Raw genomic sequence first — 27,464 nt, forward strand, 5'->3', positions numbered from 1 at the left:
CACTTGAAGATGGTAGTGGTAGAAGGATGTTGGTCCTTCCAGCTCAGTGTCATACCCCTGGGAACTGCAAGACAACAGAAGTACATATGATAATGAGTCATATGCTGGATGCATGACGTTGATTGTCTGAAGTTGTCCTCCCCTGAGGTGAAGAGTGACAGCCAGCTTTCCAAACTGCTCTGTTGTCGTTGCTCCTGGAGCAATGACAGCCACGTCACTATCTTTTGATGGAAGGTTCAAGGTGCCACAATGAAGGTCTTGGTGCTGCGTGCGAGCTGTAAGGACAATTTTGAGCTCACTGGCACTGTCATTCTGGGCCACATACTCAATGGTTGACTTGAACTGCTGCACATACGGGTTGCACTCATGAATGGCCTCTTATGCTTTCAGCAAAAAAATTTAATTCAGACTGCTGTTCGAGATGTGGGCGTGACAATAATGCAGCTCATGGTTAGGATTGGGGAAGTCGATCTGGGAAAAGAGTGGGGCATGACCCTGAACACCCCCCAAGTCATACACTGGGGAAATACACTCTTTCTCACAGGAAAAAACACCAGAGGTGGAGTTTACCATAAGGCAAGGTACGCAACTGCGTGGGGCCCCCAACTAAAAGGGCCCCAAACAGCTATAGATCTATTATGATGTTTACATAAGAAAAAATATTGAATTATGTTACTATTCTAACTGATTGTACCTCAAAATAATTTACAAAAGCCCCCCAAAGCACTTCAAAAATATGCAACTCAAACTGTGTGCTACTTACTTACTGTGTACTTCTACTTCAGTGGAAAACATTGTACTACTACATTTACCTGACAGATAAATGTTACTGGTTACATTGCAGATTCAGATTTTACTCACAATATTATGTTATTTTATATTAGAATTAAAAGCTCCACCTTAAACAGACATTAAGTAAATGCAGGACTTTTACTTTTACTGTGCGATATTAATAACTTTGCTATTAATACTTAATAGTTTTACTTCAGAAAAAAAAGTTTTGAATACTTCTTCTACCACTACCAATACCAACATTCCCAGTTAGAGAAAGGGTGAAAAGTAAAGCAAGACGGCGTTGCCTGGGACTCCCAAATCACTAAATCTACCCCTGAAAAACACACCTAAATCACAGCTACTCACAGTCATAAACACCGGTGAAATGCTCTTTTTTTCATTGGGGATGATGCAGTTATAAAGTAAAGCATGGATTCAATTATTTATTATTAGTGTTATAAGTTAGTATGGCAAACTTAACCAATTTGAGTTGCAATGGCGGAGAAGTGCTGTTCCTGTAGGCTATCTGCTCGTGCTCATCAACTCCAGGGAAGTGAAGAAGAGTTTGGTTGTAACATTAGTATATACAGCATCCAGTAGCAAAAGTGAACTGCAGTCAATGAGCTGTGGCCTGTTAAGTTCGCTGCGGACACAGGTAAAGACATGCTCGACTAAGTCTGCAGAGCCATGAAGCCCCGCCCCCTGCTGCTGCACAGAGCACTGTTCACTTGTTTATCCATAATGTATTAATACTGAGCGTGTCACATGTCAAAATAGCACCAAATTTGACACTGTCAAATGTGAAGTAGATGAACGATTCTCAAGATAAGCGAAGGACACACATACATACAGACAGAGAGTCCTTACCCTATAGTTAGGTTTATGTGGAAAAAATGGAAAATGTTTGTTTTAATGTAGTGTGAATGATTACTTGAAAGGTCAAAGTTATTTATTTTAACTTTCTGACAGCTGCCGCATCATTCTTAGTCTGCACCTCTTCCATAAATGTAATCCACAGAACAAAGAGCCCTTAATTGTGCATTATGAGTGAGTTTATGTTATGTAATGTACTTTCCACAACCAATGATGCCTGTGGTTACAGGTCTACAGTTCACCCAGATGACAGAAGATGGCAATTAAGAGCCACAGTTACCAGCACCGAGCAAGAGGGGTCATAACAGCAGCGTGGGCTTGTCATGTGTACCGGAGCCTTGGGGGAGTTTTAGTGGTTTATTGGCAAAGCGCTATAGGGGAACACAGTGTCAGAGGCTAAGGAGGATAAGTGAGGTTGATGCAGTGCACAGCTTGGATTTTTTTTCCTCCTCCTCCCTTTTGCATGTGATGCCTTTGTGGTGACTAAATGGCTCCGACACCAGAGGTTAAGGTGGCAATTAAAAAGTGTCAAGGAAGTTCCTTTTGTGTTAATACACGCCTCCCTTTCACCTCCCTCTGTCACTTGATATTGAGTGTCTTTTTAGACCTGGCCTCTTTGTCACCATACATAGTCGTATAACACACTTCATTAATGCTAATTTCAATGTATGGTGTTGTTCTCTCTCTCTCTCTCTCTCTCTCTCTCTCTCTCTCTCTCTCTCTCTCTCTCTCTCTCTCTCTCTGTGGCTTTCCCCCTACAAAAACAACAGATCTGTATAGCAGCAGCCCTTATAGCATGATCACATGTGGGCTTCAAGTGGTGAAAGATAAATAACTAATTAACTAATGGAGCAATTAAGCCAGGGAATGGCTGAAAACAAACATAACTGCACCACTTGCATTTGTTTCCTGTGGCATAGAGAAAGAAACAGTGACGCTAAATGCAAACAGCTTTTTAAAATATTGACTGTAATGTCTTGTTTTTCCTGGTGATATCTTTCTTGAAGTTAAGAATTATGGCTTAAAGCATTTTTGGCTTCTTCAGTGAGTCAAAAAACTGGAGGGCTGGTCCTCTTACAACTTTAGCATTCTCAAATCAGTCCCACCAAATGTATTATTCATGAAAGAGTTTGTCATTGTTTATAAGTGTGTATGTCCCACTGTGTGAATACATCTTTTTGAATGCAAATTTGTGGAGCTACTGGGACAATAGAAAGTTTTACTGTGTTTGAGGGGGAAAAAAGTTAAAAAGATGGTATAATCAAGGCAGTAAGTTCTCCTGTTGTCAAAATCAAACACATTTGCATTTGGATTTGTCTAACAATTGAACGCACTGTCGAGTACTCATATGATAAATCCAAATGTTTGTTTTCCTCTTTATGTGACATTTTGGTCATATGAGATTGGCACCACGCATCATCCCCCTAACCTGAATTCTTATTGTTTCTTTCACTATAGGGACCTGTGTTTGACCTGTTTTCCAAAACTGATGCGTGTTGAACCTTTTGCGCCAAACCTGATGACCTGTGATACTGACGTTTGCACAAGTTGTGGACACAAGACACAGGTAAGGGCATCACTTAAATATATGTTGTTGTTGTCTATACTACACTTACACCTACTATACATGCTGTGGCACTCACATAATTCTTATTATTTATTTTTTTTTAATATGCACTTTTAAACTACAAGAGCAATACAGAAGCCAAACTTAAACCAGTTTAACAAGTGTGTTTGGATTATTTCCATAAAAAAGACCTGTGTTTATTTCCCTGATAATGAAGAGTAGGCTTGGAGGCTCTTGACCAAAATTAGTTTTATGAAACAGTTCATTTTGTAAAATAATGTTTCATGCAGGCCCACATACGGCCCTAACAACAACACTATAATAGTCCACTACAAATAAATCATTTAATTATCGTCTGTTATGCACAAGAACATAACATTTGTTATATAAACCACTTCAGAACAAAAACTTTAAATTGACAAAGTTGCAGCCTTGCATATGTGATGTTTAAAGTCATCAGCAGCAGTCATGTGCCTCAGGTGTGTTTTGATCTGTCCGAAAGCTACTGAATCAAGGTTCAAGACTACAATGATAGTACCCAAAATTAATTTAGTTCCAAAGTTAGTTCCTAAAATTGTATTTCTGTTCAAAGATCTGACTTAGGTGGGTCATCTAAGTTGGTTTCTGGACACAGAATAAGCCTGCTATACCAACATTTGATCTGAGTGTAAAAGAACCCGCAAAAACATAGGATCCTTTATTAAAATGTTCAGTTTCTGGTGCAGGTGAAAGGCTGAATTAATAGAGTGAGAGGAGTGTTACTTATTAACTGTGGTTTGAAGGTGTGAGAAAACCAATCATGCCACTGGCTACTGTAAATCCTGTTTTGCTGTGAACTGCCAAATGACATGTTGTGTGCGTGCTACTTACAATGCTGTGTTGTAGTGTTTACAGTTTGATGTATTACAGCATGTCTACAGGTAATTAATTAATGAGTCGTGTGTGTGTGCGTGTGTGTGTTGTAAGTAAAATTGAAAAACCAGTACACATACAGCTTTTACTTAATCACCCATTGCAACTAAAAGTGGTTCACTTCTGTGGAACCATCAAAATATAAAACACCATCTAAAACATGAAATATTAAAAAAGCATGATACAAAGTTTTGGGGTTATTTGTTTTTTTTTACTTAAAGTTGTTTAATGTCAGGCTGCAACTAACAAAAATGTCGATCACTGTTTCCCAAAGCTCAAGATGCAACCTAAAATGTCTTGTTTTGTCTCGACCAACAGACCATAACCCAAAGATATTCAGTTTACTATCATAAAGGACTAAAATATTCACATTTTAGAGGCAGGAACCAGAGAAGACATTCAGCAGAGGAGACAAAATGATTCATTGATTATATAAATTGTTGGCAATTGTTGGCATTTTCTTTCAATTGACTAATTGGTTAATCATCTAATCTTTGCAGCTCTAGACTAATGTTTCTGCCCTAAAAAAATCCCATTTGCTGTCATAATAAAGTTTTGGTAGCATGTGTTTAAAATTAGAATATTTGTCTACTTAAATCCCTGAGGGCAGCAGAGGAGTTTATTAAATTCTTCCATGCTGTTATACTCTATGAATTGTATTTGCCCAAATCATTCTGGATTCATTTTTAAGGCTCACTTCATTGTTAGTCATTTTCATTTTTTATTTCATTACCATTACTGCTTTGAGCAGGTATCTTTCAGAGAATTGTGGCACTCTGATATTCAAATATCCCAGGGCATTATTTAATTGGAATTCACCAATTCTGTGTTCTTGAGACAAATATGCTACGGGTTTTTGTCACAGCATATTTCTTCAAAGAATGTTTTTAATGTGGTCATCTGAAAATGGAAAACTATTGGTTTGTTCTTCCTCTATTCAACATATAACATTCTTACCCAATTTAACAGTTCTATCACTTATTGTACCACCGACTAAATAGACCGAAGGTTGTTTATTTAGTTTAGACTAACGCAGACTGAATGTTTGACATAGACAGAGTGTCAGAGAGGAGGCACTAACTGTCACTAAAGCTCAAATTTAATGCACACTTTATGGCTGACTGGAGGAAGTGTTCTGTGTGTTATACTTTATACTGTTTATACTGAAAGACAAAGTGTATGATAACACTTAGAAATAAGGTCAATCACCTCCTTAAATATATCTTGAAGAGATATTGTTAAATGGACTGAAAACAAAGTCACTTCAAACACCAAAATGTCACTAGTGTCCTCCAAGCTTTTCCTGTTTAAAGCTGTGCTACTTTACTAAAATTAATTACCTTGAAGCTGATGGGATGTTCCACGAAACAGCTGTTGCGGAGTGACCTTTGACTGTTAGTGATGTAACATGGTCATAAAAACGAAGCCCTCTCTTGTTTTAAGTGCAGCTTTATCACCCAGGTAGTGATACAACTGCAGATATGGATATCTTTTTATTACATCCTTCTGAAATCCATCTGATCCTGAGCACTTTATACTGTAGACGTCAGTCCTCATTAAGAATTGTGTTACTTTTTTCATGGCCAGGCTTCTTTTTCATTATGAATTCATCTGCCTATTATTTTCTCAATGAACTGAGTTATTGTTTGGTCTATTTAATGTCAGAAAACACTGAAAAAAAATGTGCTTGCCATTTCCCCAAGATGTCCAAAATGAGGTCTTCAAATTGCTTGTTTTGTCTGACCAACAGTCCAAAACCCAAAGATATTCAGTTTACAAAGATATAAAGAAGAAGCTGCAACCAAAGAATTCATGCTGAAAACATGATGTCAAAGCATTAAGCGATTTCAAAAATAGTTGCAGAATAATTTTCTCAGTTAACTAATCATTTCAGCACTATTTACTATGATATATATATGTTACATCAAGTCTCTTTCTTTCTCTTTTAGATTTTTTTTTAGATTTTGTTTGCAGATACAGAGAAATATCAGTCATCAGGAATTATTTATTTCCCTTTCCCTTTTGTATACAAAGACCTCCAAATGTCAAGGGCAAAATTTTTTGTCAGTTTGCGCTCAAGTTGGTAATTTGTTTCCTCTAATGAGTAATTGCTTAATTTGCTTCCTTAAATTAATTTAAGCTCTTGAATTATTAAATTATGCACTCAAATCATTCCATCCAGTTGCTCCAATCAGTCTAATGGCTTTAACTTGAGTATTGTGACAGCAGTTGTTGTGGCTACCTGGGAATCGAGACTGTTAGTCGCAGGCTAGCAGACAAGTTTTACTGTTGAGATTCCCTCAAATTACTGAATCCATTCCCTAAAACTGAAATTGTGACGTCATGTTATTCATTCCATTTGTCTTTGTTTGCTTAACGCTCTCTTTCATACAGTTTTAATGCTACATTGGATGTTGTTCTTCTGCTGGTCAATTTTGGCTGCACACGTGGAATCAAACAGTGAAAGTTATCAGGTCATGGACAATCTAAACTGTACTCTTGGGTTGAATAGTTTTATTTTTATTGGGATATGTGGATATATCTCTGGTTTTGTCTGTTAAACACCAAATTGTTTTATCTGTTATTATCTGTAATAATCAATATTTTCATATTGACAATGGATAAAATGACTACGAATACTGTGAAAGAGGTCACTCGTGGTGAAAAACCCACAGTTCCTCTCAGGTCTATGGATCATTTTAGCATCTTACAACTCATTATTTTTCACACAGTTATTGTTCATAAAGATGAACTAATCCTTTGTTTTTCCCATTTGCTCTTACATCGATTTCTTATCTATATACATATAATACAGAAAAGTTCAAACTCTGTATCTGCAGACTTACATTATATATGTACATTTAAATTGCCAGGATAATAATTGGAACATCAAATATATACTGTCTCTATTTTCCCCCAGCCTGAGTGGCATTATGGCACAAGTTCCCAGTTAATTTCCACAGCTGGTAATGTAGCAGTTTCAGTGTAATGAACAGATGTTCGTGCAGAGCAGCGATATTTACCATTCTGCTGCAGCGTCTCTATCAGCCGTCGGGCTCTGGAATCCATGGATGTGCTTAAGCACAGCGTGAGTGTGTTGATATTGGTAATATCTCATCACTTCTCCTCTATAGATGTGCGGCAAAATCTCTCCTTCCCCTGATGACTTCAACTGTTGCTTACATAAGCTGCTTCATCCTGCCCAATCTCCAAAACAACATCCAGACACAACGTGCTGCAGATCAATGAACATTGCCAGAAGCTATTCACATAGCAGGACAAAAACATAAAAAACAAACTAACTCTGCAGGAAGAAAAAAAAATATCTGCAGAGAGTTTAGATGCGAGCCAGTAAGATTTTATAACAAAGACCTGTGGATACGACGGACATGCCTCATGTTATGCCAGATAATATGTGACGATATCCACACACACATTGCATTTCTCTCGTGCTGCTTGTGTGTGTGATTCAAGTGATGCTTCTGTTCTGTTGTCTTTGCATTTGGCATTGTATCGTCTAACTGTTTGGCTGGAGGACTATGAGTCACTGAAATCACCAGATTGTAAATTGATTATTAACCCTGAAAAGCACATTGGAATCTGGCAGTTGATCTCAGTGTTTGTGTTATTTATTTGTGTGTTTGCTGTAGTTAGTTTAGTTTATCAGTTTAGTTAATTTCTCACTGCATTATACATGTTGATAGGAAGGAGGAGCTTTAAAAAGCTGGAATGAACAACGACAGGGGAACAGACAGAAGAGAAGTTATGAATGTTCTCTTATTCAATTTTTAAATAAACAATCATCATCTGACTCTGCATTTCTACGGAGAGTTTTAGCTTCTATCAGTTTATTATATTGGTTTCATGACCCGCAACTTGTCAAAAACTAAATTCTCTGTTTCCAGCTCCTTCAATGTGAATATTTTCTGGTTTTATTAGTCTTCTATGATAGTAAATTGAATATCTTTGTGGACTATTTGTCAGGACAAAAGAAAACATTTTAGGTTGCATCATGGGCTTTGGGAAATGGAGATCAACATTTTTCACCATTTTTTGACATTCTGTAGACCAAACAACTAATTGATTAATCGAGAAAATAATCAACAGATTAATTGATAATGAAAATAATAGTAAATAAACATTAAATTGTTATTCCCTGCTTCTCTCTTTTTTCAGTTTTTGCAGTTCAAACTCTATTTTCATTTGCAAGAAAACGGTAGATCTGGTACAGAATTAGATGCAGCTATTGCATGGTTCTTTTACCGTTCATTAGGGGTTAATATTAGTGGTGTAACAGAACGTAGTTGATCTGTGTGCATGCATGTTTACACGCAGGTATGTTTACACGCAGTTTAATGTGCTGCAGCTGAGCAGCTAATTAGTTGTCTAGCTGCTAACTGATGTTAGTGGTGCACTTTTCCCTGGTGAATGTTTGTTTGGTGGCTCGTTCAACAAGTTAAGCTGCAGAACAAGATGTGTGTTCATGTTTGTAAGTTGTGGACACAGGCTGTTGTTTCTTTCACTACCATGTTTAAAGAAAGAAGGTATCATGCCTCATATTGCAATTTAATTTAATGGAGTATTGAATAATTTATATATTTTAGTTTATATTTAGCTTTTATTTAAACATTGGACATCTTGAATGTTGTTTTCATTTAAGACCATGGGCAAAAGTTCCTCGCTTTAAGTGTTTTACAGAATAAATGGAAAGCAAAGTTATTTTTGTCTCTTTTTTTTTTTTTTGCTGATCCGAAAAATGACCCAATTGGTGGTTCAAAACTGTGATATGATCCTAACCGTGAATTTTGTGATCCGTTGCACCCGTAGTATATGTCCTACACTGTAGATTTGTCCCTTTTTTTAAACTAAAAGCCACACAGAATTTGGTGTGTCCCTGACACTGGATATAGTATTAATCTGTATGCTTCAGAGCTTGAGTACAGCCTGACCCCCAAGTTTACTGTGCACAGCTCCGGTGGGAAAGAGACCTACCTTTTGACCCAAGTACACATCCCTCAAGTCATCTTATAATGTAGTCATCTGCCCTGCTGTTTGATGGGCAGTTACCTTGCGGGCTGTGAATCCTTATAGGATGCTAATTAACTGGAATGACAAGATAATTATGTGCTGCTGAATGGACCCATATCAGACTTTTTAATTGATTTAGCAATGCAGAGGAAAAAAAACCCACAATATTCAATCAAATGTCATCACTCTGCTGAATCTGCTCAGCCATAAGAAATCCAAAACTGAACTGGATTATTGCACTCTCCCTTGGTTTTTATCATTTAACTGATAAACATGGTTGTTATAAGACAGTTATGGCAGGTCAGATATTAAGTGATTTATATACTATATAGGGCCCGTCAATTCAAAGTAAGTATTAAAGAATGAAGTAAAACAAGGACATATTAAAAAATTCAATACTCTTAATGGTGGCTTAATATGGCAGCCATAGACAGAGACAATATTGACATGCATGTCATGTTTTAAAATGCAGCACAAATAAAATATTGAACACTCTATATAAAAGCTGAACTCTGAGTAACGCATTAAAGTTGGACTACAGGGAGGACGGCTCCACATATAGAATAAGATTCAAATTTATGGTGAACTCAGTAGTTTAGTTGCAAGAATCAGAATGCATCTAACATGAAACTCATTTGAGCATCAGTGTTTTCACTCCCAATTAGTAGTTGTTTTTTTCTTTGTTTGTTTTTTAATTTCCTTTTCCACTCCTCTCAGGAGATGACTAAGGCTTATTTTTTTGTGAAGTGGGCTTTAGTCATCCTTAAGTCAACAGAATGTGTTTGTCTGTCCACCACTGGTTCATCTCCCTGGTTGCTCTAAGCAGTACAGCATGAAATGCAAGGGACATTTCCATCTTACACCTCTTCATCTGACATCAAGGATAATGGCCTCTGTCAGCCTGTTAAAGGTTGGTCCGGCAACCCCTCCGTCACGTCCTGCATCAGCCTGTATTTCCATAACCTTGTCACTTTTATTGCAGCATAAATCGGTGTAAGGTCAGCCAAGTCCTGGCAGTGTGGATAGTAACAGGGCATGAGGTTAATTAAAAGACTGTGCAGATGAACCCCTTGCACCCCCTACCCAAAACCACCACCAACACCACATACACAGACACACACACACACACACATGCACACAACCTTTGTCAGCCAAAGAATAAATTGCATGTGAAAAGCTTTGATGCACACCAACGCCCTGTATTGAACAGTTAAACCCAGTGCAGCATGTAGTAGATCCATGAGCAATGTGCACTCCCGCTTTCTAGGCAGTTTTGTCTGCCACTACGAGTTATGCTCACCTCCTAGTAATGGTTCCTCCAGGCTTGAAATTAGCACAATTTACCCTACTCTGTGGCACATCTTGGTGCTGAAAACCAACTGGTTGCACCACTCCCCACTCCTGATAAGCCCATACGACAGAGCAAGCCAAGGACATAAGGGAATATAAAAGTTGTCAGCTTACATGACCAAGTAGTGTTGTGTGAAATGACTTTAGCCCGACATTGTTAACGCTGAGCGGGTTGCCTCCGCCATGCTCGATAAAGGCAAATAAAAGGCCAGATAAAGCCCTGATGGAATGCAGTGTGTGTGTGGGTGTAGGGGTATAAAGTTTGCCATCTAATCCTTGGCCTCTATTATAGCCAGTGTTTAGCAACACAGACACCCTCTGCTCCATTCACCCTTGAAGACTTTCTCCTTCTCTGTGTCACTCTCATTCTCCTGTTCTATCACTCTATCGACTCCATCGCGCAGACTGATAGTACCCATACATAAAAGGTGCAAATATTGGTTCAAGAAATGCACTTTTTGAACATTTGTTTGTCTATCCGTATTGTTGTCTTTTCATTGTTTATTGATTAGGCGTATTTTTATATTTGGAGATTGTCAGTCCAGAAAAAGAGCCTATCATTCAAAACCTGAATGTCCCAGCAGTATAAAATATGTACCATGTAACTGCAACGTCCCTGTTTTGAGCCCAACTAGGGACTTGTGTCACATGACATCCCCCTCTTTCTGTTAATGTTTAATGTTGCTCTATACTATCCAATAAAAAAGTGTCCTTCAGTGGGGTTCGCAAGGGAAGGGTGAGCAGCAGAGGTTTGAGCCAAGGCCCATCCAGCCAGCCTCAGAGGGAAGAGAGAAACCATAGACATGACAAAACCATAAGTCTATTTGATTAGGACATTCTCACTGCTACTGCTGGCCATGTGCGTGCTAATTAGCATGAGTACAATTCATTACCCAAGGAGACATGGGATTATGTCTCTGGATCACTCAGCAGCTAAAAGTTTTGACACTCTCTAATTTAACAGATGGAGAGCTCACTTAACTTTGCCAGCTCCCAATAGGCATGTGATGTTAATAAAGGGAGGGGGGAATCATGCAATTGTGTGAATGTGTGCGCATGAGAAAGAGAGAGACTGGGAGATGAGTAAAAGCAGTGTTTATGTTGGAGATACTAATTGTGTTTGATTGGATCAGCAAAAAAGCAGCTGTTTCACAGCAGTAGGAACTACAGCGGATATGGTTACATATCACATCACAAATCATCCGACATGCATACGCAAGAAGTTGAAGCAGTGTTGCATGAGGAGTTAACATACTCGAATAAGACTAATTGCTTGTTATTCTTATTTGACTGCATTTTTCAGTATGACTAAGTAGCTTCGAGTAAAGTCTTAGGATTAGCTTGAGTGGTCATATGTTGGTTTGTTCGCGGAGCACTCACACCCTCATAAGCCAGTCTTGTGAGTTGATCACAAAAGATTTGATCCCTGTCTTAATATCTGAAATATCTGGTCTGTGATAGGCTATTATTTTAATCACCTGATCCTGTAATCATCAAACTTTTAAGAATTACACATAAGAATAGTCTAAAGAGCCATCACAAGAGTAAAAATGTTCTTTGCTGAAAGTAAAGAAAATTACACATTTATCTGCAAAAGCCTGCGATTATAATCTTTGCAAAAGTTCATTTTATCTCGTGAAATCATTCATGAATAGGGATGAAATGATTGGCAATTTTTTGAAAGGGAAACAAAAAGAAAACAAAGTTGGAGCAGGAAAGAAAGTATACTGCTGGTAGATGACGTATATCAAAGAAGTTGTATTAAGAGGAGAATTTAGTGCCACTTTAACAAGTGGGAACAATGAATATGCATGGGAGGTGATTGCGAACAACATCAACACAGCATTACACTCGTTGTTGTTGCACATAAAGAAATGAAAAGAAAGAAAAAGTGTAACGTCCTATCAAATGTTCCAGTCAAATACAAATAGTAGACTACAACTACCCTCTGCATTATATGAATTACATTTTGCGTCAGCTTTACTACCAAAGATATTGTAGAAGTTTACAACTAAAAGTGAAGGATTTTTACTTTTATCTTTCAGTTCAGTTCAAAATTTCACTTTTAGCAGTTTGATGGATACAGGCTGAGATTTTATAAGTGGAAAAGACAGACGTGACTGTGTTTGTCTCTAGAAGAGTAATAGATCACTGGCAAGATGACGTACAGTACATTGCTATCATCTGGGTCTGCCCTTGGGGCCCATGTTCATAATACACTCATTTAGAGTCCATGTTGAAGGTCTTCACCTACCTGCAGGTATATTCTTTTTTTTTTTTTTTTTTAAATATGTATTTATTATTTTTTGAGAGCATAGCAGGAATACGAACAAACAAAAAACAAAACAAAAAAAAATCCCACAAATGGACACAGCATATCCTTCATAATAACAATAATCACAGTCATAATTAAATTAAATACAAAGCAGTTTTTCTTTAAAAAGTACAAAATTGTAAAAATGTAGGGGGGGGGGGGGGGGGGGTTATACACAGCAAGGTACCTTACAATGGACACAACACATTAGTCCTCACCCTGAAAAAGAAAATCAGCACAGGGTCCCAGATCTTATCGAACACACCTCCTCCATCTTCATTATAAAATCTCAGTCTGTGCAGACATAATGTGTTTGCCATTTCTCTCAACCACAATCATATGTGGGTACAGAGTCCACTTTCCACATTTGCAAGATACACTTTTTTTGCAATCACCATTCCAAACAAAGCAACCATTTTTTCATACTTGTTGGGAAAAGATAAGGAGCTTGTTGCTCCAAGGACGGCTAATGAGTGGATAAGGTTTCCAGTGTTTCCCAAAAGCCTCCGAGAAACAATGAAAGATACCTGCAAGTGTATTCTTAACACTGACCTAGGTGTCTAGCTGAAGTTTATATCGTCCAGCCCAGATACACAATGACACCATAGTATGGTAATTTGTCTGAACAACTGAAATCTGAAATTACTTGTCTGGGACAGACCACTGTGAAAATAACAGAATATCCATCTCTTCAGTCCATTTACTGTAAGAGTAGACTGAAATCAGACAGGCAAAGAAAATGCTGTCTGACCCCATTCATATCCTTTGCTCCAAATTCCAGTTTCTGTGTTCTGCTAAAAGTTTGAATCTCCCTCAGAACAAAACTGCAGCAAACATTCATTCATACCTATAGCAGCTTCAGAAGTAATGTGAAATGAGAGGTCACAGGCTTTGTCTAATATGTTGAGAAATGGTTTCAAAGACTAATAATGGATCATGTTTTCAGTTTCTGGAGAGTAGCTGTACGGCAGACTCAGGAACACAGTTTCGTGTACAGAGCCTCGTTAGCTTGTTGTGCTACATATCACAACCTCTTGATGTTGTACTGAAATTCTTTGAGAAATTAACAATGTAGGACAAAGTCAAGAGGTTTTATTATGTTCTGTAAAGGAAACCACATACCCGCGCATGCACAGCCACACTGTTGCACTGGGTGACATGTTCCTTCACCCCAAAGAGTATAGGCACATTTATAAACGGCTCCAAAGACTAATAACAGGGATCACGTTTTCAATCTCACGAGAGTAGTTCCTTGTAAGGCGAAGGCAAAGTCAAGAGGTTGTGTTATGTCCTGTAAACGGAACCACATACCCACACATGCACAGTGACGTGCCTGTGCGGGTATGTGGTTCCAAGTCAGGGGCAGCTGTGGTTCAGGAGGTAGAGCAGGTTGTCCACTAATCGGAAGTTAGACGGTTCGATTCCCGGCTCCTCCAGTCCGCATGTCGATGTGTCCTTGGGCAAGACACTTAACCCCTAATTGCTCCTGATGGCTGTGCCATCAGTGTGAGAATGTGTGTGAATGAGTAGATTTCCTCTGATGGGCAGGTTGGGACCTTGCATGGTAGCCCCTGTACCCATTCAGCGTATGAATGTGTGTGAATGAGTGAATGTGATTCGTAGTGTAAAAGCGCTTTGAGTGGTCGGAAGACTAGAAACGAGTATAGTCCATTTACCATTTACTAACAGCCTGTGCCGATGTATGTTGCCATACAGTAAAGTACATAATATTGTGTCATATCATGATCGGTGTGTGTGTGTTTTTTTGGTTGAAAAATAGCAAGAGCATTATGTAACATCCCAAGCATAAACTCGACTGCTTGCTGCTCATTTAGTTTGACTGATTTTAAGGCTAACTGCATTTTGCAGGTGTGAGTACTAGTAAACCGTTACACAAACTGTTTAGGTGCTGAGATATGTGTTTGCTCATGTGTGAAGTATGTACACATATCACATATGTTCATAACCTCACATGCCAGATGAGTCTTGTGAGTTGATCACACTGTAAAAAACCTCATCTCATGCAGACAGACTTTGCATTATGAAAGATAATAGTACACTATATTATTTTTCATTTCCAAAACATTCAGAATAATGTTTCATGTGTCCATAGTTGACCAACAATGTTTCATATCATAACACATTAGAAGTATTTACTGATGATGATTTGATGATGTTCTTAATAAAATGGATATAAATTGAGCACAGCTTCCACCAGTTATTTATCAATTATGATTCTGGGCTGCTGGCGGAAAAATAAACAGAGACATCCATAGATGATATCTGAGGCAACAGTGACAGTTTGTACATTGTGCATCCTCCATGACCAATGAAAACACAACAGTGATTACCGCCTTATACTTCAGTGCCATTTTGTTTTTCTTCCCAATACCAAGTGAACTCTCCAACTCCATTAGGGAAAACAGCAGAAACATCATCTCCTCAGATGAAAAGATATGGTTTTCCAGCTTTAAAAAAAAAACAAAAAACCTGCACTCATGCTTTTAAATTCTGAGATAACAGACGGAAGAGGACAGACAGGCCAGACATGATTCACAGTCTCACCGACTCACCAGATTCGTCTGGCAGGCAAGGCTAATATGCTCATGTACAGTGTGGGCTTCAGACAAATCCAACCATGACTAGAGGCTGTGGAGTCCATTTACAGTACTCATGCTTGGATAAAGAACAGCCATGGGAACAGTGAAAAAAAAGAAGTATGATAAATTGAGACATTAAGACTATACGTTAAGATAATAGAGATATAAGGAAAGGATTGGATGACTAGGTAATTCTTCTTTTTCTAGTAAACATTCAACTAAGTGCTTAATCAGGCTACCGATCGGGTGGCCACTTCAACATCTATCACAGGAGGCACTGCATCGCTCATGGTCATGTGTGCATGTCTGTCTGCTTTACTGACTGTCTCCTTTAGTCATGCATGACCACCAATTTAATTGACCGCCACTCAAAGAACAATAAAGAGGCAACATGTTCAAGGAGAGGCCCCTTTTATCAGACATGCCTTTAGAAAAAAGTTTCACATTGAGATTTCCTCTCAAATTTAATTAGAGTCTACCCTCCCTCATTATAGGCTCTGCATTTTGCTTCTCGTTTGTCTCTTTTGGCCTGTCACACGCGTTAGTGCTTTCTGTTCCTCACTCCATCCTTCTTTCCTCTAGATCCTTGTCACTCAGTCAGACACCTCCTAAGATAGTTGTGCTTGTGCTCAATGACTACTTAAGCTCTGACATCAGTGCAGCTGTCTCTGATTATGAAAAATTTGCTCTCCTTTTGGCCTACTCCACTGAGCTCTAAAACCCACTATGGAGGAGCTTTTGTCCATGAGCTGCAGTTGCTGTGTTTTGAAAATGTGTCTTTGCCCTGTGCCACGAATACTGATACTGGGAGGTACAAGGTACAACACCGTCTTGATCGAGTAGTGTGCTGGTCAGAGATTTTTATTTGTAGTTGGACACAAAAGAATTGTAGCGGAGGAGGCTTATAAATTGGAGAACTAGAGATAGTGCAGACAATTGTAGCTGGAATACCAATGCAGCTCTGAGCTGTCATCCACCTGTAGTTTGATTTTATAGTCCTGTGCATATGGCAGGATGGTACGCTGGACTCTCTTGTTCATCTGCTTATAAGTGGAAGGACTTTGAGAAACACATGCAGTTTTGAACCTTTAACATTCTTTGCACGTTTTGTATATATATATAAAAAAAAAAAACTATTTATATAGTTCTTTTTAAAACCATGGTCACACAAGGCTTCAAAGTTACAAATAAAAGAAAGGATAGTGGAAGGACAGCAAGAAAAGTTTTATAATATGCTGTTGTGACCATTAGTTTTTCTCATACCTATATGTGACTCAGGAATGCAAGACTACATGTCCTGACATGTGACAGGATTTAGCAGGATATCGCAATTGAATTTGTGATAAACTGCCTAAACATCCATATATACTGTATACATACATACATATACATATATATATATATATATATATATATATATATATATATATATATATATATATATATATATATATATACACACACACACACACATATATATATATATATATATATATATATATATATATATATATATATATATATATATATACACACACATATATATATATATATATATATTTAGTCTTCCTTCTGAGATTGTCAAAGATATTTCACTACTCAGTAAAAAAGTGCATCATCATACAATACTGCTTTTCTAGGTCAGAAAAACATTAAAGTACGTGGGAAACATTTCAAAACGCACCACACTGATAGTTGAGCACATACATTATTGTAGTAGTGAGGAGGCAAAGGCACAAGCCCAACATGAATACTAGGCAGATGCATTTATTTAAAACAATGTCCAGTTAAGCTGCATGATACTGTTTTTTCAATTAGTGATCGCCTTCGGCATTAAGAAACAGAAATAAACAGCACAGTCAGCAAACAATGATGATGATCTGCTTCTGAAATGATACAAAACAAAAAAAAAAAGACAAAAAAGTAACAAAACAGCACAAGATGAAGATTATCTAGCATGTAAGCAACTTCAAAGTAATTGCCTCACATTTATTAGCTTACTGATTTTACTTAAACATGATATTAATGTTTATTATGTAACAGCAAAGTATGATGTGTAGCAAAGGAAGGTTCCCACACCGGGTCTCAATCCTCGGTCACCCAGACTGCAGACGACTGCGCTAACCACTCAGCCAAAGGGTCAACCTGCTAGCCAAGGGCCAGCATGTCTAGTCTTCCGTGGTCATTACCCTTCAGAGTGCACAGGCCTGCATCCTGACATTACCCCCTCCTTCAGGAAGCTTGCCCCCGCGCTTCAGCCTTCCAGTTCCCTCACACCTCTGGACGCACACTCTTCCAATGGCCTCACAGTCTAACCATCCCACCTCTGACACGGCAGCCAGGGGCCAGCACATTTAGTCTTCTGTGGCTGTTAACTCTCTAGAGTGCACAGACCTGCACCGTGACAGATGTTTGATGTTTCTTGACACTAAAACATACAGCAACGTAGAATTAAACATACAGAAATGTTTTTTAATTTGGCAATTGATCAGTTATTTTATATTTACTATCTTTAAAAAGTTCCACAAAAAATAGATATAATTAAGAAAACATATATCTACTGTAAATGTATTCTGTTATTAAAAAAAGATTTAAAAAAAAGATACATGGTTAATCACCTGCAGAGTCCTAGGAGTGTCAGTGATAAGCAAGGTGCCGTAAGGTGTTTCACACATGAGGCTCACCAGTGTTTCAAAAGGAACCTCTTGATGTCAGCTTAAACAGATGGTCGAGGGATTGTGTTACATTAATGAAAGGTCCCTGCTTCACTTGAGGTATCTGTCTTCCTGACAGTTCATGTCCCTGTTGAGGACTTATCAAAGTTTCCCCATCATTTTTAAAGAAGTTTCATGTCACCTCCATTGCCAAGAGCACTCATTTTTAACATCCTCAAGGCCAGAGCCGAACGAGCAGGGGGGTGATTATGACACTTTAACCCCTCGAGGGAGACAGCAGCTACATTATCAGAGAAAAATACATACATGCTCAACATTTTCACACACACCCACACATGCACAGCTAAAAGGAACTCTAAAATTAACAAAATGACGCAACATATAAATAAATAACAAAATTATTAAATTAAATAACAAAAATAAATAACAAATTTCAAGTGCCTTTTTTACTTTGTTTTTCACACTTTTCCTGGCAATTGTGAAATAATTGCATAAATCTGTATTATGTTACTTTTTCATTTAGAATATAACCTTAATCTAAATCAAAGTAATGTGTCAAGACAGGTAGAGAACAGGTAGAGAGAGACAAGGTAGAGAACTATGTTACATTATAGTGAGTGAATGTTTTACCACTAAAAGATGAGCTGCTACTGAAAAGCAGTGGCTTCATGGTGTGCCGACAAACTAGACTGTCTCTTTATGGAGGGTTGTCATGTTTCCTTTTTTGCTTAAATATGAACATTTTCTGCATATAAGATGCTGGGAAAAGGATTGCCAACCAACCTCATAGACCTAAAGAAATGTTCTCACTAATAATTCAGTATGACAGTTGATGCTGTTGCCTATCTAAAATTACAGTCTTAGACTGACTGGGAAGAACAACATGTTATCACATGTTTTGGCTCTTTTTGTTCCAGTGTTGCTCATGTGGTCTTGTGATCATAGCTATTTGCTCTTTTGCTGGATTTTTGTCTACAGCTGATGATTGAAAGTTTTAAGTTACAGGGATACACTTATCTGACTGTCAGTTGAGTGTGATGTCTTACATTCATGCTGTCATACTTGGAGAAGGTTGAAACGTTTGTGCTGCAGCAGACTTCCAGCTATGGAGCGCTGGTTTCAGCTGCTGCTTTGCTTAGTACAGGTGTGGAAATTTCTCGATTCTAAGATACATCACAGTGCGGACTTGGATGATTCTGCATCGATGTAGTGACAGAACATAATCGGGAGTTTGGAAATATAAGTAGGCCCACATGAAAAAAAACATCAACCCCAACCCTACCATTAATTTCTAATTAACAGATTTTATTGTAATTAAAATTACAGCCTTCTAATATTAATTGTTGATTTACCAGCCTCAGCTGGACAATAAAGTTGTAAAGTTACAGTTACCTTCCGGAAGCAACATCGCTCTCTTGCATTGAATTGTGGGCAAACATAAGTCTAATGTTACTTTTATACATTGGGAGATATGGCCGAGGGAGGCAGAGATCAGCAGCAAGTGATAAAAAAAACACACCCAGTATTTTGAAAGTGGACATCTGGGCACATTACAGATTTTATTAACTTACTGGGAAGCACAAACTGGACAAGATGCATGCTGTGTGTAAAATCTGCCTCACAAAAATGAAATACTTTGGTAATACAACGAATTTGAGGAAGCACGTTAGTTGTTTTCATCCTGAGCTAACGTCTTCTCCCTTCACTTCACGGTGAAACCAAAGTCCAGGTAATGGAGTCAATGAGTAAAGTTAGTTGAGTAAAAGTAAAAAGGGAGTTCAGATTTATCTGACTGCTTGTATTAATAGATGGAAAAAGTAGCCATGTGCAGTGAAAATTGAGGATGCAATACACTGAGATGCATCGAGAATCATTGTGAATTTGAATCGTTGACAGGTGACTTGTAAGCGGATCGTGAGGCCCGTGAAGATTCACACCTCTAGTGCTCAGTATGTATTATTAGACCGCTGACAAAACGCACTTGTGAAATCACCCAAGTGTTGGCAGTTGTTTTGTTGGATTCTGCAATGCCAAGGATGTACAAAAATATATTGGAAGGTGTGTAGATACAGAATATAAATGGCCATGTATCATAATATAAAATACAAAAAACTTAAAAAACAAAATACAAAGACTAAATTTCCTGGATCAGCGGTTCACAAACCTCTACATGTATATTTTATCTGTTCTTCCACATCACCCGAAGCATGCAGCTTGCACAAACTTCAAAAAGCACAAGAACCCACAGACACAATACACAGACTTCATAGTGTGATGGGGCTCTCATTGGACAGGAAACTGAGCTGCTTAGAAGCTGAAAAGATGTAGTCGTTGTGTCATCTGTGATAAGTAAGCACATACATATTGGCTCTAGTCCAATGTGCTCAAGCCCTATGGGTGGAGTCAGGGGTTGCTAATAGAATAGTTTCAGTCACCTAATCCTAAAGGGGAACTCCACTGATTATACATAGCAAAATCTGTTTACATTTCTAAGGAAGTGCTCCTTCATACTGTATGTGAAAAAAGTTGTATAAAGCCTTTTGTGGTTCAAGAGGGAGCTACGAGAAATCCGATAAATTGCTTCAAGTGATGTGACTTGGTTGGGGCTGAAGTCTGAAATGAGGGGTATGGAGTTAGAAAGAAGTTGTGAGGTTACCAGACCTCTGGAAAAAGTGTCTATTTATGAAACCCTTCATAGTTTTGCTGGTAATCCATGAACTGTGAGACATCAAAGCAGCATCAATCTATCCCCTGAATTTCTTGTTTAAACATAAATCTTCCAAGCACACTGTGGCCTAAAGTAACTGTCTGAATTTTTTAATTTTTCGGAAACCTTGTTTGTCTGACAAAATTAGTCTAACTTGGATGATTTTAAAATGTATTTTTTGTTTGTTTTTAACATGCAGTTAAATGTTCTTATAATTGGTTGCCATGTTGTTCCAGGTATGACCTAGAAAAACACAAACCTTTAAAACTATTGTGCAACTGTAACCACATTAAGTGGACAAATTCTGTAGACTCTCAATTTTGATCAGCTCCAAATTTTGATTTAAAAAAATGTTCTATTATTACAATTACAAATTCAGAGAACTGTGCAACCTTGGCAGAGGCATGCATTCGCCAGGTGCTTTATAGTCATAGCTACAATAATGGTTTTCTGTTTTGTACTAAATGTAGAATTACTATATTTATTTATGGAAAGTAATTAACTAACATGTCACATTTTTGTGTGAGTAATATTGTTCAATTTTAAAATAGTCAACAAACTAAACAGCCAGGTGGCTTTGGAGATGAAACTGATTTTCAACACTATAATGAATTACAAGGCAAGGCTCCTGTCAAGGCAATGAGTCACATTACTTTAAGAATTGTATTATGCACTTGACAGGGATGCACTTTTGTATTGTGCTAAAGGCAGGTACACAGACACTGTAGGATGTAGGTTTATGTCTTGATGGGGTGTTACCTTTCTGTACTCAGCCAGGGTAGACAGTGGAGATTAAATTAGCTCAGTTTGGTCAAAGGTTCAAGCTTGCTGGATAGGTACGCTTATTGAGCCACTATAAGCTTTAAGCAGAAACTCGGCTCTTTGTACATATTTTACATGTATATCATTGTATTGGTATAGTGTATCTACAATATGTTTGTCTATGCTTTGTGTTGGGTTCTTTATAAATAAAGGGTATTTTTTGCTATACTTTAACACTGTACTTTTAATTTAATTATACTTGTGTGTGATCTTTTACATATTTTATTCGTTAAGTCAAATCAAATCTTCCAGCATTCTGATCAGGTTCATATTATAACCACTTAATTGTTCTGTTTGATAGAAAGAAGAGAAAGCATTAAGGGGTGAAAATGTGGACTGGGAAAAAGAGTGCTCTAAAGGAACTGTTCACTGTTGCAGAATGTCCTTCTCACCCCAGTGAATCATTGACTTCTGATGCAAGGGAGGCTAACCCTGCCCTTTCCCTATTCCATCTCCCTACACTAACACGCACCACTGACACATGTCATACCTCGGTCACCTGGGAGGACAGGGGAGAGGAGAACACAGAGAAACATGGTCCGGGTGATAAACTGAGGCAGCTTTACATGGCAATCCTTGCTTTACAGGATGGTCATCTCCAAAGGAACCCCTAGAGTACGTCAGTGAGAGCATGCTGACAGGCTGCAAAGCCATGACAAGCCTATAGAGGGGAATCACCACTCTCACAGTAAGACAGAGAAAAAGGCAGATATGAGGGGATCTTTAAAATATAAGGCTGACAGTGATTAAGAATTGCAAACCCGCTGTGAAAAGGTTACCATTAAAAGGTCATCTGTTTTGTTTTGTGTTGCTTTCAAACTTGAGTGTCTTGGTGAGACAGACACAAGCACAATACTGTACAGAAACCCAGCTTGAAACCTGTAAACGTCTTCCTCTGAGGGATTTAGTAACTAAGTAAGATTATACAAGTTGGATTCAGCAGGACTGTTAAAGAAACTAAAACCTTTTGTCCAAAGTACACAAATTAAGCTTGCAGCACACAGATGCATCACTGCATCTGTCTGAAGCAGTTTTGAGCTGCAGCTCTCTCAGTCCTAATCCTCCAATTCCCATGAACACCATGTCGTGAAGTGTATTACAACCTTTGGCTTGCTGTGATGCTGCTTCTTTGTGGCTGTGTGGACTATGGTAGAATAACAATCAACGTCACAAGATTTCAGTGGTGTCATTGTAGACAGTTAGGTTAATTATTTATTTAGCGGCCATTTTGGTTAATGAGCCAGAGAGTTGATTTCACGCTGTGTCCACAAATAAAATAGATGCTTAAAAGCTAAAGCAATATTCTTCATATTTAAACTACAATACAGTTGCTTGTTAAGTTTCTTCACCTTTTTGTTAGTATGGCCTAAAAATATAATTGACCAACCAGGTAATGTTACTAGACATTGTATTATTCTCTGAAATGATGAAGCTGGATGGTACTGGCATTGTCAAAGAACTAACCCAACAAAGCCTATCCTGAATGTGATTAAGGACAATAATACAAGAAGTGAACAACACTTGCCAGGAATGAATAATAAAATGTCTGCACAAGAGTAAGTCTTTATTTTTGTGAAGTTTCCCAACATTGGACCAATATAGTGTGTGGCAGATGCAACAGGTGGAGAGATAACAGATAGCCGTGCTCATATATTACCGATGCTACTTAATTCAGGGGAGAGATTCCTCTGCCCTCTCTTCTTCACCTCTAATAAAGGTTTATAAGATAAGAGTTGGTCTTTGAAGTTTTACTGAAAGCAATTGTGAAACTGTGGAAACAGTATTGGATGAAACACAATTTCAATTATAGTGGTTACAGATGACATACCATGAATACGTGTTACTGTCAAAATTGTTACACTGTCCTCCATGACAGAGCCTAACATTAAACAGATAGATAAAATGTTATATTAGCAACACATTAGCCCCAGAAAGCTAAAATCTAAATCAACAATCAACTGCGTATCTACAGATAATGCTCCAACAAAAGGATTTTAAGGAGAAGATACAAGACAGATGTCAGTATTTGGTTGGTCACACATCTGACTAAAGGTGGGATGTAACAATGTCAGTTGAACTGCAACTGCTATAGCACTGTAGGGGTTGCCACTAGCGACAGGAAAACCACCTACTGCTGGCAGAACAGAAAACCTGAAAACATCTCATGAGAGAAAAGAGAAAAGAGGGGAGCACTTGGATTGTAAATGAGGTTCTTAAAGGATAGGGCCTTTTTCTTATTGTCAACAAATCTCACAATATATCAGGCTTTGGATACACACACAATAATTGCAAGTAGGATGAGTTCATTGTTGGTTTGGCTCTGCACATGAAATTTGGTGATAAGAACAATATAGAATATCCTTTTAATGATGCTGATGCCAACATCATCATAATGTCCTGCGAGCACAGCAACCCTTAAGAACCTCATGTTTGTTCACTTATATTCTCTTTGTGTTGAAGAGTGTCTGTTATTTTAAAAAGACAGTGTATTGTAAGATTTATTGATATTATTACCCTTGTGTCATTTTGTGTCATATTTTTCTAGTCTTTTCAATGCTTTTTTCTGACTAACCTTGATGGGGACAGCTCTTATGTGTATATATATATATATATATATATATTTATATATATATATATATATATATATTTATATATATATATATATATATATATATATTTATATATATATATATATATATATATATATGGAAGTGTTGTGATGTCGCCCATACACCTGATGAAAGTTGGACAGACCAAAACATTGTGAGCTAATACATATTCCAGAAGTGAGCAAGACAGTGTGCAGGAGTTCAACTCATGGTTTTCAAGTTGCACCTTCCTCAAACACACTTGTCACATATTCAGGTGTGCAAAGATTTTTTTCAATTCAAAAAGACAGTCCCAAAATGGCCGTGCGAGACAGAATGCAAGTCTTTTTTTTCTCAAATATGTGACTTTAATTGTTTTTACCTGAATTCCTAAAATGCTACTCATCGCATCTTTAAATCAATGAATTTGAAATATGTTTACACAGCATTGCAATGAGTAATATCAATGACAAACTTCTAGTTACAGCTTATGAGTTGTGGCTCCACCAACAGAACTTTATCAAGGTAGTTTCAAATGTTTTTCTGAGTTTTTAGGAACCTCAAAAGGTTTCTGTGGCAAATGCCTGCTCATGGCCTGTATTAAGAAGATCATTCAATGATTGTGTAACATTATAATTTGGATAAATTTCTTTAGCTGCTATCAGTCAGATCACATGACATGACTTTATTTGCATTCTAAGCTACAGAGGCAGCCACTCAGCCACAATGAGTTAGGTAATTTAATTTGTGTCTTAAAGGAGTTGTTTCAACTGCTTGTCACGTTATATGTATAGTGAGTGCATTGCACTTCATCAGGGAAATCATGCAGCTTAAGCAGAGGTGGATTGGTCAGGAGCAGGACTTTTCCCAGTGGGCTAGTGTGTTTGTTTGCCTTCAATAGTCCAGAACATCCCCTGCTGTTTTTTAGTCCTGTATTAGATGTGCTGTTCCGCTTCAAATAGTCCATCTATTAAATTAATATTTTTCTGCCTTCAGGTGCCAGCTGGAAATATTAGAACATCCATGCTTAAGCAAGCTCAACATTATAAACATATCTATAATTATCAGTATCAGTTTAGAATCTACAAGATCGTTACTACATAATCCATATTGTCAGCTACATATACCAAACTTAGTACATTCATAAACATTATGATACTGTAACAACCTAGTTTGTATATGACATTGCCAGCTAATATAGATAAGAGTAAAGTTTGAATAAAACAACAAGCAATGTTTTGTGAGTTCAATTGCAGATTATCACCTCATCTCATTAAACTTTCTCCAGTCTTGGCTGCACAGTTGAGAGCTATTAGTGCAAGGCTCTGGCTCAGAGATGATTGCTTGGATATCAGATCTGTAGTAAAAGATGACATCAGGTGTCTTTGGCCACACAAATGAGTTCTTCCCACCGATTTGTCTCATGCAGCTCACCTCAATTTCATCTTCCACCACCTGGAGAACTTGGCCAACAAAGGGTAGGGCTTCATATGTCACCACTACAAATTTCCCAATTAAAGTGAGTGCTTGCTGTGTTGTGGGGATGGCCTCCACATTTTTTTCAATTTCTGACTAATTGAAGTTGATCATTAGGGGTCATGGCACTGACAGTTCTCTCCTCCTCGCCTGCAGAAGCAGGACAGCTCTCTGTGAGTGATCTTTCCAGGGGTTTGTGCAGCAACATGGTGTATCTGCCCCTCACAACTGGAAGCTGACTTGGTACAGATTCATCCTCTTCCGGAATCCAGAAGTAATCTATGGCTGAGCTGTAAAGTTCAGAGCCCTGTTAAGTTCCTCTGGGGTCTGGATGTCTCTACCCATATTCACCAGGGCAACAGCAGTGCATTTCATGGCTCCTCAAACTCCATCAGGGGCCCCATTCGCTTGTGATTTTTCAGGTTTTTCCAGTACTGTGTCACTGGGCCATCACTCAAGAAGCTAGTGTTTTATGGTTGGGTTCTCCTCCTTCACTTTCTTCAAGATTGGTTCAAGGTCTGCCCAGACAGCTCTTTCATCATGACAGAAGCTGTTTGAGATGGTAGCATTAGACTTGCACCCCTGCTTCGTGTATACTGCACAGGTATGTTTGGTTGTCTGTTTTCAGCTTCCACCAAAATGGTAGGCCTGGATCTCTGTGCTTAGCTTGCATCCATAGTTTTCAGAAAAGTCGATATGGACTACCTCAGTGTCATTGAGATTTTCTTTGAGCTGTCTGCATTTTCCAGCTGATGAAGCTAATCGCAGTGGTGCTTTGCCAGCATATCTAGCGTTTGATTGAAGGATGAAACTAGCTCTCCCCAAGACCCTGTTTCCACCTTTTTATCAAAGCTGGTGTAAGCCTTGTCGTCTTTGTTTACTTTTCTTCTCTTCTCCATTGCTGCCATGTAGTTTCCGTTGACATTTTGTCTTCGGGTAACGTCACCTCTGTCTCAGAGTAGCAGCAATCTGCACAAATGCAACACTCCTTTTTCTTCTCATCACATGCTTTATGTGAGTGAAGTGAAGATATGCTTGATGTTTCCAGGACTCCATTATGGAACAGCTTTTCTGCCAGCAGCCTTACATTTTCATGATCAAGACAAGCGCAGGTGTTGTGATCTTGTCTTTGGCTCTGTCACAAAGAAGGGTCGCAGGCGCACAAACTGTCTGTATGACATTTTTAACTCCTTCCCCACCTCTTTGTTGTACATGCTGTGGAGTTCCTTCAGATTCCTTAAGAGCACTCTGCACTGCTGCTTATTTTTTTTTCCTTCGGTCATGGTGTCTCTTTCCAGGGAGAATTTGGCTGTTGTTATCTCTACAAAGAAATTTCTTGACTTCTATTTTCTTTGATGCTGCCAGTTTCTTTTCCCCCCTTGGCTTGTACCTCTCATTCACAGTCTTCTTCATCTGATAAGACCTTTCTAGACTTGTGTGCATTTTTTCCACACTTTCTTTTTTGCTGAGCTAATTGCATTTTCATTGTGAGCAATTTTTGTTTCAAGACTGACTTCTCTCTTTTGAGTTTAGAGATTATGTTCATGTTACCTCTCTATGGAGTTAATGATCCAATTGGAGGTGAGTGCTGCTGAGGGTGAGGTGAGGGTGAGGGTTCTTCATCTTGGTTGGCATGAGGGTGAGGTGAGGGTGGCTGTGGATTATGTGGCTGATGTTGATGAAGCTGCTCAGGCTCCGCCACACTGTCATTAGTAGAGTAAGGGGTAGAGTTAAGCACTGCATTTAATTGCTTCAATCTTTCCCTATGATCCTGCTGG

The 27,464-nt window shown here is 38.2% G+C and overlaps 1 long non-coding RNA gene across 5 annotated transcripts in view; it reads left to right on the plus strand.

The window, feature by feature from the left end:
* Positions 1-27,464, plus strand: part of LOC121913241 — a 262,336-nt gene that overhangs the window by 193,609 nt on the left and 41,263 nt on the right. For all 5 annotated transcript variants that reach the window (XR_006100252.1, XR_006100246.1, XR_006100247.1 and 2 more), the window contains exon 5: positions 3,106-3,214. This is a non-coding gene — a long non-coding RNA (uncharacterized LOC121913241). The remainder of the gene's footprint in view (positions 1-3,105; positions 3,215-27,464) is intronic.

This window comes from Thunnus maccoyii, chromosome 2 (assembly GCF_910596095.1).
Source record: "Thunnus maccoyii chromosome 2, fThuMac1.1, whole genome shotgun sequence".
Lineage (NCBI taxonomy): Eukaryota > Metazoa > Chordata > Actinopteri > Scombriformes > Scombridae > Thunnus > Thunnus maccoyii.